Source organism: Aedes aegypti, chromosome 1 (genome assembly GCF_002204515.2).
Source record: "Aedes aegypti strain LVP_AGWG chromosome 1, AaegL5.0 Primary Assembly, whole genome shotgun sequence".
NCBI lineage: Eukaryota > Metazoa > Arthropoda > Insecta > Diptera > Culicidae > Aedes > Aedes aegypti.
Genome location: NC_035107.1, coordinates 262,091,628 through 262,105,689, shown reverse-complemented (window position 1 = coordinate 262,105,689; position 14,062 = coordinate 262,091,628). Strand labels below are relative to the sequence as shown.

General features: G+C 39.5%; 1 long non-coding RNA gene across 1 annotated transcript; it reads right to left on the bottom strand.

The window, feature by feature from the left end:
- Positions 1-3,786: 3,786 nt before the first annotated feature.
- Positions 3,787-4,767, bottom strand: LOC110674666. The gene is made up of 3 exons (XR_002499080.1): positions 4,533-4,767; positions 4,362-4,427; positions 3,787-4,299 (listed from the first exon to the last, which is right to left on the bottom strand). It is a non-coding gene; the product is annotated as an uncharacterized LOC110674666 (long non-coding RNA).
- Between the last annotated feature and the right edge of the window lie 9,295 nt (positions 4,768-14,062).

Here is a 14,062-nt window from a genome sequence, read left to right as displayed (position 1 = left end):
ATGATGGTTACCACTATGCGCATCATAGCCACCTATGACGCTTGGCGAGCTGCTGCGCAAGGCGCATGCATGTATGTGACTGTACGGGAGTTCTGATCAAATCCTAACTTTCAACAACTGAAAGGTAATGAAAATGAGCTTAAATTCAGATACAACCTTCCGCAATTATGTTCATTAGGGTATGAACTAGTGTATCTGTCATTCTTTGCCCAATTGACCACGATCTATTAGTATACAGAACAAAACCGTGACAAAGGCTCAATGTTCAATATATTTGAAATAAATATTCCATACAAACTTTGAATTGAATGCGCCAGCTGGTGGCCCCGTTGAGTTTTACAACTTTTTTGTTTTAGGGCCAGTCTAATGCTCACTTAAGGTTTCCGCAAGAAACTTTTGGTAAAAACACAACAAATCACCCATCCATGCATTGTCAGAAATGTGAAATATGCTCCAGAGAAGTAAAATGTGAAAATTGCGCAAGCGAGGTAAAACCAACCACTGTTGATGGGGTACGGCAAACACTTCTTACCTCGTCTTCTCATATCATTGAAATGCAGCGATATGTGAAAAAAAAATCACAAACAAATAGAATCAATACAAATCTATGCAAAATACGGAATTTGTGAAAACGTGGTTATTGTGACCCACATCTGTAAAACAAGAATTTGCTAGGCCCCCACCAGAAAAAAATCCTAGCTACGCCAATGGGTCGCAGTACACTTTCCACAGCATTCTAGATTTTGCTTTAGTACCTTACGTGCCATAAAATTTTGGGCGACTGTAAGGAACATGGAGGTCTTGATTTCTTGGTCAAACTACCATGAGTCGATATCTATTGGAAATTTTGAGCAATGGAACAGAAATGAATTGGAAAGCTGTTTGGGGGACCATCATAATAACAGTGAAATTTTGATTTTACAATGGGGTCGTCCAATATTCTCGTGGTCAATTATGGAGGGAGGTAGGTGGCTGGCCAATGACCACGGGCTACATAAATTTTAAAATTTTTGTATGGACAAATGATCATAAGAAGGGAGGGGGGTTCCGGAATAAAAAAAAAATGATCACGTGGCTAATGGACATCCCCTATGGAGTCGACATCGTTTTATGGAACAGCTATACTGCTGATTTTCATGTGTCCATGTAGGTATTGCATGTGAAATGTATTGAAAGGTGAGTGCATGGTTAAACTAAAGCAGTCTTCAAGGATCATCATTGCTGCACAGATTTTTTGAAAAGCATGCTTTGAAATAGTAGTTTACGGAACAAGTTGCAGAATGATGATTTTTACAGCACGAGTCGTAAATTTATCCTACGAGGCTTGCCGAGTAGGATAATTACGACGAGTGCTGTAAAAATCGAGTTCTGCAACGAGTTACGTACAACATTTTTTGCAATTTCGTAGAAGACCACTTGAGGGTATCATAAATTATATCAGCATGCATTCACCTTTATTTTACAATTTCTGAAAAATTGTTGGGTAATGATTCATTACGCAACTCAAAACAGTTGCGTAATGAGAAAGCGTTGCGTAATGAATCATTACAGCACTGGTTTCAGTTAGGTAATGACTATTCCCGCACTCCATAGTTCAGTGCAGGAAAGTAGGCCGTTTCATGACAGATCGGCGTGATGAAAAACAGCCTATTACGATGAGAAATTGCAAAAATATCAATGCTTCTCGTAGGATTCGCGCCTTTTCAATTCAATTGCTCCTGTGCTCATTTGATCAAAAATAATGCATCATTGATTCAAATCATTTCAAAGCAAACTCCATACTCTAGACAGACAATAGCCAGCATAGAAAAAATCGCTGTGTAGAATAACGGTTTTCAGCCGAAGTTGGCTGGGTTCGAACATCCTGTCGATTTCCTTGACGTCCCTGTGCATAGAATATCTCCCATAGATTATAACCCTTATTCTTGTTTAAGGCGTATCGAATCTTATTCGTTCGAATCCATGTCGCATCTGATTTTGCTGGCGTAAACGGGGATGCAAAACGATTTTCGATCAAAAGTATACCTGGGTGAAAACTAATAATTTCTTTTAGTACTAGAAATCGTTTAAATATATGCTATATCTACGGAAAAAAAGTTTGGTTCAAAATGTAAAATTCATATGTTAAAAACGTTAATGGTCAAACTTGACAATCCGGGCATAATGGAATTTGTTTGTCGGGTCAAATGCACTTAGAAAGGGGAACTTTTGATACGTTTTTTAATTGAGTGTGAGAAAAGAGGCGCGTATTATATGTAAAAACATTTTTTTCCATGATTTTTTTCATTTGGTAGATCTTTTTCAGACATTCCAAGAACACTTTTATTGCCACAAAACATAGGATAAACATTGTGAAGTAATGCATAACAGAGTGTTGAAGATCAGGGTCCGTATAATATAGCCTTGTTCTGAACGGTGCAATAATAGTTGGGCTCCGTGAAAAGATCCATGCCTCCCACAGCGCTACAGAGGTGTTGTTCCTGTTCGATCATGACGCCAATGCCATAAGCATGCATATTTGATAAAATATCATGCCATTTTCGTAGAAAAAGACAACGGAAACTGATTGTGGCTGTAATAAAAAGATGTTTACATTAACGTTTATATAGAATACATGAGAAAATTCAACTGATACTCAATAACAGGTATAGTAGTGCGTAGAGCAACAACCATACATGACTTGAATTCTGAATAATAACTCTGTTCACACAACATCGTGTACCATTTTGATAAATTTTATCACTTGTTAGCCATTGATGCACACTTCGTGAATTCGCGATGAAAAGAAAACAGTGTGCGTTGCTAGGCCTACCAGCAATGCTTGTTATCCCTCTGCAGCTTAGTCTACATTGTTGAATGAGTCACAAATGATTCAGAAAAATGATGCAGTATTTTCACCGAAATGATAGGATCAAATCAAAGCCTTGTTGGATTGAAAAATAAGGATCGTGCATTCTCTTTCTCGTTGTTTTATGAATCAAATCAACGCAAAGCAAAGGCAAATTTGAAGACTGCACTAAAGTATTCAGAATATTGCGCTCCAAAAACTAATTTAGTGACAAAAACAATCTGGCTCCTTAATGCGGAAAATCACTTTAGCTTACAAATACTCAGTTGCAGTTATAGTTGCATTTAAATTAAAATTTCTCATTCTTTTCAATAAAACTTCCGTCCAAACAGCTTACAAACAACAAGACAAGCCAATTTAAGATACGTTTTTTATGGTACATTTCTTCTGATAACCACGGTTAACATAAAACTGTTTGGGTTTCAATGATTTCCTTTTAATTTGTGGACTAATAACTTGATAAGTGTGCAACTTCAAAAAGGGCCCGAAGATTTTTTTAAATTTGTCCAGACATACAGTTTGTAACCGTTCGTCGAATCGTCTAAGAGAAATGCCGCAAACGCAGTGGCTTACGCGCCACTCTCATATAGAGAGACCACGTGTCGTGTTTTGTTAAGTTGCCCGACTAAGCTTATAAAGCATGAGCGCAATCTACTAGGGAAAATGATCGAACGGTTCCGAGGTATACAATGCAAAAACTGGCTGTCGAAATTCAAAGTGAATGAATCTGAAGTGAACGCACCGAAGCAGTAAAGTGAACGTAGAACAAAAACGTGAGCGAACTAAGATCGACGACACGTGACTCAAGATAATCCTGGGTGCACGAACTAACCTCAGGGATCGGTAGCGAATGAACTAATAAACGCAAAACGTAATTTAGATTGAATTCATTTATGTATTGTATTCATTTTTTTCGGGTAGTTCATTTATGTGTAAGGCGTAAGTGTGAGTGTTGTAGTGTGAGTGACATGGCCATGGTTAGCGACATACCTGATCAGGATTTATGTTAATGCTGGCAGCTGAGCGAACCGGCAGGGGTGTTGCAACGTCGCGTGATGTTCAGCACTGGGTACCGGCTGCAGCGGGTGTCCGAACCATGCGTTTCAGGAAACATCCCGACTCCTCGGCAGAAGCGTCGCCGGGAGGGGCACACGTGCGTGATAGGCCGAAGTAAAGTTGCGGGTATGGGCAATGGCTGATGTCCGATACTCTACCGTCTCCTCTCGTAGAAGGCCAACGTGCCTCCAACTGGTCTTCGCCTTCGGGACTACGCGACCACCGTGACAAAATGAACCTTCTCCGGATTCTCGGCAGGTCGGAGGGCCTCTATACCCGTTTGGCTACCGTAATGGCGGGCCTGCACGGTCCAGATGTCCACCTCGTGGAGTAGTAATGGCCGAAAAAGGCCGTAGAGCTTTTTAGCCCGTACAAAAAGCGTCAATCGGACGCTGCTGTCCAATGAATCTCCGATTAGGAATATAATAGAATAAATGAATTCAAAGAAAAGAATTACCTTTTGTACGATAAATAATTGCTCGAGAGCAGAGCCTTTGTTCCGCGTGAAAAATTAATCAAAAAACTATTGTTCGTCAAAAGAAAAGAAAAGTTAAATTAAATTAATGTTCACTATACTGCACCTAAATTCACTTCAAGTTTTTTAATTCACTTTGCACTTCTGACTAACCTTCGAATCAAATAAAAACGTAAATTATTCACCGAACTTGCTTCCACTCTTCAGCCAGACGATTTAAAAGTGAGTAAAGATTTGAGAAAATGTAATCTTCATGCTTTAGAATGCTTAGTCATATATTCTGACAGTTAACACTTACACATACATTTAAACAATATTAGACGAGATTATTGAATTCATGGGCCATCTACATTTAAGTTACTTTACTACTAAGCTTTTATCCTAAAAAGCTTCTGTACGAAAAATATAAAATATTCGGCTGATATGTGAATGGTTCTTAAAATTATCAAAAGTTGCTATAAAATTATAGCAAACCAAAATTGTTGTACTGGTGCTTTTATAAATATTTCAAATCAGTTTGCATCGTTTATTTACATATTTACAGAAAAAAACATATTATGAAATTTGATAAACAAAGATATATATATAAAAAAAAACAAAAGACTTTTAGACGAAAAGACGGAGAACGTTACAAGTTTAGCCATATTAACCGACTGATGAGCACAGATATGATGGAGATTTTTCCTTATAATAACGGTCTGGGGAGCACCGTGTTAAGATTATAATAATACTGTTAGATATACTACTCATAACTGCATATTTGTCACATTCGACACTTTTGTAAATATCGAGTTAGTACCGTGGAGATTCATCAAATTATAAATACTTTCAATCATCTTACTAAAATCTGTGAGATTGTTCTAAAAAAAATCGAAAAAAAATACCAAGTTGTTTTGTCACACTGGTAATTGTAAGCAGTCACATTGAGATTATACATGAGTCTTGTAATTGAAAAGTATTGAAACTTCTATCAGAATTATTTTCTGACTACTCACCCAATATGCGAGAATAGCTGTACAAAATTTCAGCCTAAAATAAGCATTTTTGAGTTCTTGATAATTTTTGGAAACTTAAGTTTCTTCCCATACTGCCATAAAATGTACACTTGAGTAAATGGAATACACTCAATGCCTACTTTTTTCGAATGTTACAAATATGCAGTTATGGCCAGTATACTTATCAGTTATAGTTTTGACGAAGACTGTTTGCAAATTAGACGTCTTACTAATCAGCTTTTCATAACTTCTTCCTAAGAACAAACTTTCGAATTACGAAAAAAAAAATCAGAATGTCGAAGTTGTATGCTTTACCAATATGAACTGGCTGTTGAAATATCAGAAAGAAGAGATGATTCTGATACTGCCTCACCGGTATAGTTATATTTAAAGCACTTCTTTTATCTTATAAACAGGTGAATGAAAGTTTTGTACTGCTGTGTCAAACGGAATGCTATATGTTGTTATTTCGTTAACAAAAGGTTAATTAAATTTTACCAAATCAGGATAACTGTGTTACCTAACACAGAATGCCTTGATATGATAAATAAATGTAACGTTTAAAAATAAACAAAGAAATGAAAAGCTTTTTATTGTTGTTACGGTCAAAACAAAACCAAATCGTGATCAAGTACTGAAGTCAGTCCACACATTTTCAAACGGATACAACAATGACCCCGATTCCGCAGCCTAATTCACAGGTCACCTGTGTTACGTCGCAAACCAACCCAATAAACCCATCAATTTACGTAATCGGTTTTAACGACTTCCAACACAATGACATTCCTCACGCCTGACATATTTACAACATCGAAAGCATTAAAAAGGTTCAGGAAGTGTAGTGTGGCTTTCACTTTTGATTGAATTTTTGTTTTCCTCCAACAACGGCAAATCAACGGCTGCAGTACATGCGCGCAAGCAAATGGACGACATTATTGGAAACTAATTCGCCGTATTTACGAAATTTTATGTGTATCACGATCATGCATCGCAATTGTTTTCCTCAGTGCTTTTAACTATCCGTCGTGGCCGTTGTTGTCATCTTTGCACAGTGGCTGCACTGCATACGAAAGTTGAGCAAAAGTATAAATGTGGCTCATGTCGTTGAAAACCTTAATTTACTGACAGAAATATGTTTTGAAACGTTTTTTTCAAATACGATTGAAAACATCTTCGTTACAACGAATGAGATCAGTTGAGCTAAATTTGATTGGGAACTAGTACAGTAATATCGGTTGAAGGAGCTCTCCCCGAAGCTTTAAAAGAGTTTATTTTAGCAGACTAACACGATGTGAAAAATCGAAGTGTACATCATACAATTTTTGGGGAGTTACTATTTATTACTAGAAAATTATCAGATAGAAGTTTTTCAATTTTTTATTTTTTTTCTGGCCAGCTTTGAACCACTGTGCATCGTCAACCCATGGCATCGGACATTCACGATTCACGATGTTTGTAAATTCCCGTTGGTACTTGGGGGCGTTTGTATGCCAACCTCGGTCTTTGGTGTATTCGTCAATGAACTACGATGCTACCGATTGAGTTGGTTTTGTTGGAGTAAGAAGTATGGTACAACTTTAACCAATTATACAAGTGGGTGGGACTGGTGGCCCAGGTAGATACAGATAAGTTATCGGATCCTTGTGCAGAGAGTTTCACTCCTTTAAATACAAGGAACTGCGTGTTGAGTGATGGACGACTAGCAACTACCGATGGCATACAAAACGACAACGCCCAAGCATCCGGTTGGGGTGCAGTTCAGGTGGGAGGTCTACAAATGGCTGATTATGGTTTCATGGATCATGTAACATGTTATGTGGCAGCCAACCAACGGCACATCAAGAATTCAGGTGGTCACGAAAAAAAACCTCGATTTGATTTACTATATTTAGATTAGGTAATGTGTGTTATCCAAAAATTCAGCATATACCATTGTCAGTAGGATAAGCTACTGTTTCAGGGACGGTATCTTGGTAGATCAGTTATGTAAAACTATTTAGGCGTTGAAAGTCGTGAACGCAACTTAGCTTGATAATGGAGGTAAAAATAATAACATCATAGGTTTTGTTAGAAGCATTTCTAAAATTAATGTGGAATGTTATAAAAATACATTGCCAAGTATCCAAAAGGCACTTATCGCTCCAAATCGGCGATATAACAGGGCATCAAAATTTATCTAGGAGACACCACAAACAAAAAGACCGCAAAATTTTAAAAGGAGTAATTTTGCCTGTAAATTGCTCATTCTTCACTTAATGTTGATTAAGAATCAAAACATAATTAAAACCATACTGAATAACTTTTAACATATTATAAACATACACAGGCGATGGAGTAATGAGGCAAGAAAATGTCATAAGTGAGTACACAATTTAATTAACCAATCAATCCCACGATTTTTAACAAGTTATCAATAAATTATCTGTTTTAAGAATCTGTGCCGATTATCATCATTGGTCATCTGGTTTTGAAGATATATCGATGATCCTTGATCCTTGATTTTCAATATAACATATTATCCATATTATAGCTTCTATCCATTCTCGACTGCGACCCATGCTCTCCAGGTCCTGGTGCACCTGGTCAATCCACCTAGCTCGCTGCGCCCCACGCCTTCTTGTGCCGACCGGATTCGTAGCGAACACCATCTTAACAGGGTTGTTGTCCGGCATTCTTGCAACATGCCCCGCCCAGCGTATCCTTCCAGCTTTAGCTACCTTCACGATACTAGGTTCGCTGTAGAGTTGAGCGAGCTCGTGGTTCATTCTTCACCGCCACACGCCGTTCTCCTGCACGCCGCCGAAGATCGTTCTTAGCACTCGGCGTTCGAAAACCCCAAGAGCTTGCAAGTCCTCCTTGAGCATAGTCCGAGCCTCATGCCCATAGAGGACTACCGATCTTATGAGCGTTTTGTACATCGTGCATTTGGTGCGGGGGTGAATCTTTCTTGACCGCAGTTTCTTCTGGACTGCTTGGGCACGTCAGGAGTTAATCATCAATATTAACCTCCTTTTCACGAGCAGCCTAGATAGTCACGTAGTGTCGGTAGGGGTTGTTTCAACTGGCTAAGAATCAACACTACGGACTGCCTGTTCCGGTGGTAAAAGTCCACCTCACAGGTGACCCCTAATTTATGGTGTGATGCGTACCGTGCCTAGGAATTAATGGTTAGGGGGGTCTAAATAAAACCTAACCGCTAACGGAGCCTGTGGGGTACCAGGGCGCCCTCCACAGTATTAAGTCCTTCCTGTGCTACCCGGAGCAATGGTGCAGGTGACCTTGTGTTTCTCCGAGATAATCGGCTGCCCTTCTTCAGTCTCTATTCTGAGCAGGGCTGTGCATTTTCGAAAGCATTTTGTGAAACACGAAGGCTTGGTTGTGTCGTCTCGATGGTGACGAACAACTGCGTCGCTTCGTTTTTCGTTCCACACTCATTCGTTTCGTTATCCGAATTGAAAGCAACGAACAAGAAAGGTGAAATGAAAGAGTAAGAATTTCGTTTCATTTAATTTCATTGAAATCTATCAAAAAGTTTCAAATTGCATTTTACCTATTTTTTGCAGTGTAATTATGTAACTTGTTGAGTAATTAATTAAGATAGAGATACTATACGGGCCACCACGTCGTTCATTTGAATTAATCAGCTCCTAAAGTTAGAGACTACCGATTGAAAGACCAGCTCGCTGCGGTGAGGCTCCGATTTATGACGCGCGACGCATAAGCAGCACGAAAGAGATGAGAGACTACGCTTGCTGCGATGAAAGGAAAGGATCGTCGGATTGAAACGAAACAATAGAGTTTCAACTGAAAGGCAAGCTTGAGTCAGTCAGTTGGGGACTGAAAATGCTTTCAATGAAATGAAAATGTACGGCCCTGATTCTGAGGCTTAATAAGGGTGGGATTATGAATATGTTGACATTTTTTTTTAAATTATCACCTATATGGATTCGCATTATGCGTTTTACACAGTGTATTCTGGGCTTTCTCGCCTTTGGCGTCTTTAAAGAGATACCGATCTGGTTTTTTCGTTGTTGGTATTTTTCATGCTGAGATTGCAAAAAGCTTTATCCTGCCTAGTTTGGGTAGTGGCTACGGTTAGGTTAGCTCAGATCAATCTTCAGCATAGAAGAAATGCAACGATCAATCTTTGCAGACTCATGCAAAATGGTGCAGCCCAAGTTGCGCTAGTTCAAGAACCCTACTTTCGTAGAGGGAACTTCTATCTAGGTAACCTTGTGGACCCAGTTTTTGCTACTTTCAGCAAACTTGAAATGGCAAACTCGCGCTCCATGCCCCGCGCATGCGTGCTCGTTAATAAAGCAATCGTTGCTACAATCATTTCTGAGTTAACTTCCAGAGATGTATGTGCTGTCACAATCGATGTTTCTGTTGGTGACCTCAACAGGAAATACGTCTATTGTTCGGTATATTTACCACATGATGAACCATCCCCAACGGATGGCTTCAAACGAGTAGTCGTACACTGCGTAACAAAAGGCCTTCCGCTGATTGTGGGCAGTGATGCCAATGCTCATCACATCATCTGGGGCAGCTCAGATATCATTTTGAGAGGCTCCAGTCGGATGGAATACTTAAGTAGTACAGACCTTGGATTACTTAACATAGGCAATCGCCCAACCTTCATGGTTTCTAATAGAAAAGAAGTGTTAGACATAATGCTCTGCTCGAATAGAATCAGTCACGAGTTGACGAATTGGCATGTATCAGATGAGGAATCATTATCTGATCATCGCTACATCTTCTTTGAACATTCAAATGTAACTGCGCAGACTTTGCGTTTTTGGAATCCCCGGTCAACAAACTGGGAACTTTACATACAAAGGTATCGACCGTGATGATTATATTTTGAATTTGTTTATCGGCATATCGGTCTATTTTGCTCGAAGTAAGAGGGGGCATGGAGAAGAAAGCAATGAATACTAGATGGATAGGTACCGTAAGGAACGGCGAGAGAAATTGGTTTAGATGTTGAAGAGGGCATACCATATGAAACAGTATTACTTGAAACGTCACTTCCTTGTGGCTAACGTCCCCTATGGGAACGGCTTGGGTGTGTTTTGAGAATGACACTACCTGGCTGTCTTGGTAGTGTCATTCTCAAAACACACCCAAGCCGTTCCCATAGGGGACGTTAACCACAAGGAAGTGACGTCTCAAATAATACTGTTTCATATGGTATGCCCTCTTCAACATCTAATCCAATCTCGCCGTTCCCTTACGGTACCTATCCATCTAGTATTCATTGCTTTCTTCTCCATGCTCCCTCTTACTTCGAGCAAAATAGACCGATATGCCGATAAACAAATTCAAAATACAAACTGGGAACTCTATATTGAATTGGTTGCGACCAAATTTCATGGATATTCTCCGTCCATTGAAAATCCAAGTGATCTGGATGATGCCGTTGATACTACAACATCCTACATTATGAAAGCTTTTGAAGAAGCATGTCCTCTGCGGTCTGTAAAGACTACAAGAGGGACCCCATGGTGGAATTCCGATCTGACTAGACTCAGGAAACAATGTAGAAGGAGTTGGAACGGACGCCGTTCAGTTGGATCGGAGTCGTTCAAGTGCCGACAAGCAAGGCTTGCAAGGCTTACAAGAAGGCTCTTCGTTCTGCTGAACGATCCGGCTGGAAAAACATTTGTACAAATGTTTCCAACTTGAGTGAAGTCAGTCGGCTAAACGAAATCCTTGCAAAATCTAAGGATTTCCAAGTGAACGAAATTCGCTTACTTAATAGTGACTTTACTTCTTCCGATGAAGAAGATTAAGAATGTTTATTCAATACACACTTCCCCGGATGTGTGGACATAGCATCTACGGATGAACCAAATGTCTTTTCATGTAGTTAAGAGTCTCTGGCCTCGGCTCGCAGTATCGTAACTACTGAATCGATTCAATGGGCACTTAATAGTTTTGCTCCTTTCAAATCTCCAGGAGCGGATGGGATTTATCCTGTTCTGCTCCAAAAGGGATTTGAGTTTATCAAACATGTTTTGAAAAAGCTACTTGTAAGCAGTTTTGCTACCGGGTACATTCCCAGATCCTGGCGTGATATTACTGTAAAGTTTATCCCGAAAGGAGGACGTGCGTCGTATGAAGAAGCGAAGAGTTTTAGACTAATCACTCTTTTCTTTTGAAATGTCTGGAACGCATTATCGATCATCACATCCGTGATGTTTATTTGGCAAACATGCCTCTTCATGTGAATCAACAATCTGGAAAGTCCACTGTGACTTTTTTACACAAAGTTGTATACGATATCGAGAAAGCATTCGCTCAGAAGCAATCCTGCTTGGGTGTTTTCTTGGATATTGAGGGTGCCTTCGATAACGTGTCTTCCGATGCCATATTGGAAGCCGCACGAAACCATGGGCTACCTACAATGATTACCAATTGGATTCATCAAATGCTCAAAAACCGACATCTGTTCTCGTCATTGCGTCAAGCAGCGATTCGAAAATTGAGTGTTTGCGGATGCCCCCAAGGGGGAGTCTTGTCACCACTTTTGTGGAATCTCGTAGCAGATACGCTATTGAGGCAACTCAATAATTGCGGTTTTCCAACTTATGGATTTGCCGACGACTATCTAGCTCTGATAGTTGGTATGTGCATAAGCACCCTATTCGACCTGATGCAAAGTGCTCTTCAGGTAGTCGAGAGTTGGTGTCGCCAATATGGCCTTTCGGTTAACCCGAATAAAACATCTATTGTCCTTTTTACGGAAAGACGAAACCGCGATGGAATTCGACCTTTACGTCTTTTTGGCACTGAGATTAATGTGACTGATCAAGTAAAGTATGTCGGAGTCATTCTAGATTCTAAACTTTCATGGATACCTCACATTGATTTCAGAGTCAAAAAAGCTTGCATGGCCTTCGGTCAATGCCAGCGAACCTTTGGTAAAACTTGGGACCTCAAACCCAAATATATCAAATGGATTTACACAACAGTTGTTCGACCAATATTGGCATATGGATGTCTTGTGTGGTGGCAAAAGGGCGAAGTGAGAACAATCCAATCAAAATTGGGCCATCTCCAAAGTATGTGCTTGAGGCGATGTCTGGTGCGTTCTCTACAACTCCCACAGCAGCGCTTGAGGCCATTTTCGACGTTGCGCCACTACGCATATATCTTAAACAAGAAGCACTTTCTTGCTCTTACCGTTTATGGGTACTGGATCTACTGGAGAAAAATCCAGTGAATCGTAGATCTACACACACTTCGTTGTTTCCACTTTTGGTGAATTGGGACAAAATTGTCCTTGCTCCAAGTGATCTCACAATTGCTTGTCACTTTCCTTACAGGACATTTACCACACAATTCTCTTCACGGGAAGAGTGGACCCAGTAAACACAAACTCGTATACGATAGTGCATAAGAGTACAAATGTGGAGGCGATATACGTACATGCCTCATATGGCTGCATGCAATATGTACGTATATCGCCTCCACATTTGTACTCTTATATCCTATTATATACGATGGTGTGTTCACTGGGGGCGTCTGGCTATTTGGAGAGAAGTATATCAAACAATATAGTATGTTACACTGATGGCTCCCTTCTTGAAGGTAGAGCTGGTGCAGGAGTATATTCTCGTGAGCTAAGGCTGAATCAGTTTTACTCACTTGGTAGAAACTGCACCGTTTTTCAGGCGGAAATATTTGCTCTTATGTGTGGAGTGCAATCAGCACTTCAACAGCGCGTAATGGGTAAAGTCATATACTTCTGTTCAGATAGTCAGGCTGCTATAAAAGCTCTCGCTTCGGCCAACTCAAGGTCGAAGCTTGTTATCGCATGTCGAACTCAAATTGAGGAACTGAATTCAGTCAACTCTGTAAACCTTGTATGGGTACCTGGCCATTCTTCCATCGCTGGAAATGAATTGGCTGATAAGCTAGCTCGTGATGGAGCATCGAATGACTTCATTGGTCCTGAGCCGGCTATTCCAATTTCGAAGTGCTGGGTGAAGCTACAGCTAAACTCTTGGGCGGCAACTCAGCACAAGCAATATTGGAATAGTTTGGAGTCATGTCGTCAAACAAAATTGTACATTACTGAGCCATCTCCAAGGGCTTTAGGACATTTCGTCGAATGACATTTGGTCGAATGACGTTTGGTCGAATGACATTTGGTCGAAAGTACATTTGGTCGAAAGGACATTTAGTCGAATGGACATTTGGTCGAATGTCTTTAGAACACTTATTTTCGTCGAATGATGTTTAGTTGAACGGAAGTTTGGATGAAAGCTTATTTTGAAATGGTTTATTAGAAGATCATTTGGCAAAATTGATATTTGTTTTGCAAAGTTGATAAGATAACGTAATTTTTTGAATAATCTGAATCATTAACTTTTGTTGAATAAGAAATGGGACATTTGGCGTAGTCTTATTTTCAAATTTGATACACCTTTTTATTTGTAATTTGAAGTTATGCCAAATTTAAAAATTTCAATGATTATCCAAATGAACTATTTAACAGTTTTTTGTCATTAACTGAAATACTGAGCTCTAGTGAATTTATTATTCTTCTAAAATATCATCATTCTTTTAAAAACTGCTCAACAAGTTATTTCATTACTCAATGATGTGAACATAATATTTTCTTCATTTATTATTCTTTTGAAATATCATCGTTCTTCGTAATGAAGATCAGCTCAT